Source organism: Echinops telfairi, unplaced genomic scaffold (assembly GCF_000313985.2).
Source record: "Echinops telfairi isolate 266 unplaced genomic scaffold, ASM31398v2 ScPeMD7_70;HRSCAF=299, whole genome shotgun sequence".
Lineage (NCBI taxonomy): Eukaryota > Metazoa > Chordata > Mammalia > Afrosoricida > Tenrecidae > Echinops > Echinops telfairi.
Genome location: NW_022103968.1, coordinates 53,173,861 through 53,180,278, shown reverse-complemented (window position 1 = coordinate 53,180,278; position 6,418 = coordinate 53,173,861).

The window sequence follows — 6,418 nt, the reverse complement described above, 5'->3', positions numbered from 1 at the left end:
TGCTTCATCCATGATTCGTCTTTGTCTTATCTTTGCCGTGTTTGAGACTTAACAAAGGCATATGTCTTTGCCTCCCTGGAACATATCTACTCACTCCCTACAAATGTCTTCCCTTGGGACTATTGCTTCCCAGCTCCATCCAGAAATGAGGACCCAGTCTTTTGATTGTGAGCTCCCAAACTGTCTTGAGTTTCTTCCAGCAGGTCCTTCTTAAAGACATAGTTTGTAAGCTCTCTTAACTTCTCACACTTCCCAAATCCCCAGCCAATTGAATATTATCAAGTTTGGGAGTGACCAGAGGGAAGCCTTTCAGAGTTTAGAATATATTTCTCCTAATCTTATACTTTTGGTCGGACCAAACTTTTTTTTAGGACCAAGCTTTTGGCATTTCCTACAGCAAGAAACATGGCAGATACAGGCATTCTATTCTATTCTAATGTGTGATTTGAGGGATAAAAACTCCAGAATCAAATATAATTTCTATAGGCCCCTTTATTAAGTCTTACACAGTAGAAACACTGAATCATCTGGATGAGTGAGTCCATCAGCATGGGCCACAATGGTGTTCAAGGATTTGCAGCCACATGGCTATTTTAAGCCCCAAACTAAACTTAAATAGGACATGAAAAACAAAGGAACTGCAGATTGGCTGCAGATCCATCCATCACAGTGGCAAGTGGGATTAGGAAAAAGGGGTAGAGGGAGAAGGGCTTCCATATTTCTAGTCAGTGACCACAAATAACTCCGTGGAGGTGCAATGTATCTGGCGACTCAAAATGAGTTTAGGGTACTCACTTTAAACTGAAGATCTCTGGAAACTTAGTGCTCTGAATTTAGCTCTAATGTGTTGGAAAGGAGTGGGTTCTAGAAATAATTAGATCTGGTTTAAGTAATTACATGTTGGGTTGGCTACTATTGGGTGGTGTGGTAATTACATGATCTGGTGTCAATTTGGGACTTGAGAGGATTAAGAGTGAAGTGGTGGAGCTTAGTCTGTCAATCAGGTCATAGCCAATGAGACCTCTTTGTAAGTATGGCTTTCCTGAGGATTCTGGGAACTGCTGGATTTCCTCCTTGAAGGTGGGAGAGACTCTCCCTCAGTTCACTCCAATGGAGACACTCAACTGACAAGACACCTGGCACTATGCTGAAAGACCCCATGCCCCGGGAAGTGGAGGAGCCACATGGAGACCCCTGTCAGTTTTGAGATGCGTCCACAAGACTGGATCCACTGAAACCACAAGACTTTGCACCCACTGGCCTGTGATCTTCCTGCATTTGGTGTCATTGCATGTGTTTTGTGAGTCTGAAGAGGACTTTATAGATTGATATCGCACATATGGGCTAATATTGGACTTATGAACTTGATCTGGACTGGGCTGGGATGTTTTCTCAATATTCAATTGCACTTGTATATAAAGCTCTTTCCTATGCATATAAGAGTGTCCATGAATTTGTTTCTCTAGTCTACCCAGACTAACACAAGTGGTGAATTGAACCAGTGATTAACTTCTTTGAGTCTTAATTCTTCTGCTGTAAAGATTATCTACTGGTTAAGATGAAAAGACATAGAATAGGAAATTGAAATCCTCATCCAGTACTTTCAGTGATATAAAATGCCACAGTCACTACAGAGAGCAGTATAGCAGTTGCTCACAAAATTGAACATAGACTTATCACCTGGCCCAGCAATTTCACTCCTGGATATGTACACAAGGTCATTGAAAGCAAGGACTCAAAAAATATTGCTGTTATGATTAGTTGCTGTAAAGTGGATTTGGGTACATGGCAACCCATGTTTTAATTCTTCCTCTTAAAAATAAAGGAAAACATACACACATACCTAATTTTGGTTTTGCTTTGGAAATGGTATAATTGTAAGCTCTTTCTTATTTTCTTTTTTGAAACATATGTGACTCTATAATGCTTCTTCCACCCCTAAGGAGCCATCTCTTTTGAATGGAGTCATCCAGAAGTGCCTCTTGTTTCCTTTACTGAGATGAGCATGACTTCAGACGGCTCCACCTACTAAAAATTGAGCAATTGTATCTTAAAAATGGGAGCCCTAGTGTCACAGTGGGTTGCAAGTTGGGGTGCTAACCACAAGGTCAGCAGTTCAAAATCACCAGCTGCTCCTCAGGAGAAAGATGAGGCAATCCACTACCATAAGGAATCAGTCTTAGAAACCCAGTTCTACTTTGTCCTTTACGGTTGTTCGAAGTCAGAATAAGGGGCCCTGGTGGCCTAGGGGGTTACATTTTGGGCCGCTAACCACAAGCAGAGTCAACTTGCTGGTAATGAGTTTGAGTTTTTGTTTTTCATGAGTCAGCATTGAATTAATGGCAGTGAGAGGTCTTAAAAGCATGGATGTAATGGACTATATCCACTTAGCTAAATAAAGAATAATTTCCTTCTGTCTTTTCAATATCTTTACTAAATGTTCTGGTTTAACTCTAGTTTCATGCCCATTTAATAGGAAAATTATTTTCTTCCTTTTTTCCCCCCAGAAGTTTTCTGGTTTGAGAGTAGCTTTATTTTACATTATATTTCCCCATCCTACACCAATGCTCATAACACAATTCACAATAGTCAAAAGGTGTAAACAATCCAAATGCTCATCAATAATTAACAAATGAACAAATTGTAATTTATTTCTATACACCGAAATACTGGCCATAAAGAGAATTAAAGTTCAAATATATGTGGCAAGAGTGATAAGTCTTGAAGACATTATACTGAGTGAAATATGAAGGAGATTCAGAACATTATGGAAATTTTCCATTATCTTTGATTCAATATTTCCACAAACTTTTTTAAACCCTCACATAAGTCAGACACAAAAAAACAAGCATGGTTTGATCCCACTTATACATTTTCTAGAATTGGAAAATGCATAGAAACCAACTGAGATTGGTAGTAGCCAGAGGCTGGGAAGTGTGAGGAGTGGGGTCTTCATGTGTAAGTTTCAGTTTTGGGTAACGAAAAGTTTTGGAAATCAATAGTGGTGATGGTCTCACAACATTGAGAAAGCAATTGATAGCACTGAAAGGTACACGTGAAAAGTGTTAAATTGACAAATGTTATGTTATATGCATAACATAAAGTTTATATGCATTCAAAAAGTTTATGGGGAAATTCCATTATTTTTAATTCCACTTTTTTTCTGTGAAATTTTCAAAGCCCGCTTTTTTACACAGGGCTTCAAACTGGCTTATTCTGGTTCAACCCTATGATGAGAATTTCTATTTCCACCCCAGATAAATTGAATCAGAATCTACATTTTAATGAGATCACCGGGTTTCTCTTACAGATATCTTATAGCTATTCTTAGAATACCACCCCAGCTTCTGAAAGGATTGTTATTATGTAAGTCTATAGTCTCTAATCCTATTTTTAAGTAGGAAGAATATGTAGAGGGTATCAAAAGCGCTAAAAAATAGTACGCTTTTAGGCTATTTCTTCTAAGATCTATGAAATAATTTAAGAGTAGATATAAGCTATGGAGTTACAGCCATTAGGAAAGAAACATTCTACTTGTCAGTAATATAAGTGAAAAAGGAATTGACCCCAATTAAGTTAAAATGATAAATTTAGCACTAAGAATATTTGGCTGAGGGATTTGTGTGTGTGTTTTCAGAATAATGATTCTGCTGATCTTTGTTCTGCAATTACTGTCACTTTTTCCTTTCCATTTTGAAATCTATCTGTAACAGCCATTGTTAAGTGAAGTGGTAAATTCTCCAAACACCTTTCTTAAATATAATAGCCATGGAAGTAGCTTAGCCATTTGTTAAGAAACAGCACCTCTTTAATATGCCTGCATTTCAAAGGTTTCTTATTCAATCTTTCAAATATATACCATCTGCTGTTCCTTGCCAGGTAACTATGGCTCTTGCTAACATTGTATCGTTTGTTAAGTGGATAAAGAAAATAAACAGATTTTCAATCTCTTGTATTCCCGTTTAAATTAGTGGGAGATTTCTGCTGCAGGGATTGAGTTGCACAGATCTAAAACAGGACCAACAGTCATTAAACATTGAAGACATCTATGTCTTTATTTTATACCTTCCAGCTAGATATCTTGAAAATAGTTCCTCTTAACCAATACTATAATATTGATGATGTTGTTTGTAACCCTTAATAATAATGTGGTGCCCTAAGAAAAAGAGAACTATGAAGCTGACTGATTAATTTTATAATAAATACATCTTTGCAGAATATATTAGAAGAACTTATAAAATTACCAAGGTATATTAATACACAATCATTAAAGAGAAAATGAGCATACCAAATTTAAGGGATAAAAACATGACTTATAATGTCTAAAAGGATTAATAACTTACAAGAGAACAACTCATTTCTTTAGTTTTGGTATATTAAGAAATAGAAGTGTGAAATGACTAAGACTCATTTTAGATTGACCTATTTCAGAGGAAAGCAAGTTAATTATTAGAAAAGCAAATGAGCACCAAGAGAAATAATCTATCCTAATTGATGATTAATTAATTTTGACTGGTTATTCTTGCTAGACATCTGTATAAATTATTAGTACTGAAAATACTTCAATAATTTAGCTGAAGAGTTGACATAACTTATTTTAATGATACATGAAAGACATCTTGTTACCAGTCTGGGTAGAATAGCTTTGTTCATACAAGCATAAATAGGGTGGTCATAATAACAGATTCATATTTACAGTCTCATTTAAAAAATTGATTACTATGGCATAAGTTTGATTACTGCCGCATACATTTTACCTAGTGTTGCATAGCTTTTCTATGAGTTTGTCAATTTGTGGTTTGAAATGCAACTGTACAAATACATTATGGTGATCCTGATAGGTTACTTAATTTACCACATAGCAGTTAATTTATCTTGTAGTATTTAACTAAGTATATGAAAGCTTTGAAACTGGAAGTGGAGGAGGTGGGGCTTTTTATTGTTTCTTTTCATCTGAAAAGTTAAAGGCTAGAAATGCAGCTGATGAAATCCTATGTGTAGTTCTACTTCTGATAGTAACCTCTCTTATAAAAGCTGGAAATGAACTCAGCATGGTGAGGCTGACTCCTGAGTTTCAGAAGAGATTTGTCTATTGTTCAAGAAGCCAATCTTAAAAGCTAGATTTCGCTTTATCTTTGGAAAGAAAAATTGCTGTTACTGCAAGGAAGGCAAAAGACGACTTTCTCAGGGATGCATGACTACGATTGTTCTGCGGCGAGTGCAGCTGTACCATCATGCTGTCATGGCATTATTAAAGAAGAATGTTATTCAAAAGATGCTGCATCTGTTACCATCACTGAGCTCTTGGTTAATTAATGAATCTCCTCTAAACTACGGCGATTGAATATGGGCGGGAGGGCAGCAGAAAAACAAGTAGCCCAGCAGGACCTTCCGCAGCTGCCGTCCTTTCTTTTCCCTTCTCTCTTTTCTTCCCATTTAACTCTCAACACCTTCCACTGCACTTACAACTGTTGGGCTCGCAGCTGGAAAGACAACCATAGTAAGAACCCTTTATGTTCTGGTGTGCCTGAGAGATCGACAGGAGATGCCTCTTGGTGAAATAATACATTGCTACTGAAGAAAGCCTTTGCCAATACTTCAAGCAGTCGATTTTTAAATGATGTAAAAACACTGTGGTGGCCCACCACTAACAACCAATTGATGTCCTTTAGTAAATGCCATCGAAAAGATTATATCAGAAAACCACTTGGTGAAATATTCTTTGAGATATGGGAATTGTACATCAAGGTACTATATCCAAAACCAAAACCCACTACTGCTGAGTCAATTCTGACACATAATGAACCTCTAGGACAGAGTAGAACTGTCCTCAGAGAATTTACAAGGTGGAAAAAATCATTTGGTTAGGAGCTGTGTGAGTCTGGGCCCTTTAGAGAAACAAATCCACAGAAACTCATGTATAAGAGTTTTATATAAAGGGTAAGTGCGCATCAAGAAAACATGCCAACCCAGTGCTGCCCAAGCCCACAAGTCCAACATTAACCCATATGTCCGACACCAATCCACACAGTCCTCCTCCGTCTTCAAAACACACACTATGGTGCCGACTGCAGGAGGAAAGCCGAGTCAGTGAGCGTGTAAGCATCTCAGCGCTGGCAGGGATCTCCACGTGGCTGCTCCAGCACCCAGGGCTGCATTGGGATAGATCCATGTGGCTACTTCTCAGAGATGTCTTGCAGGAAGTGAGATTTTCCAGCTGAAGCAGCGAACTGGCTAAGGCAGCTGCACCCTGGTCCGACCATCACAAAGCAAAAGGCCCAAGAACTAGAAAGGTGAGGTTCACGGAGCCATTTATCCCTCCACCCTTCAATTAACCCACATGTGTTTATCAGTTAGGTTGGCACAATAAACTAACTACCTCAGAAGCCCTGTGCTTTAAGCACTGCACTACCAGCGA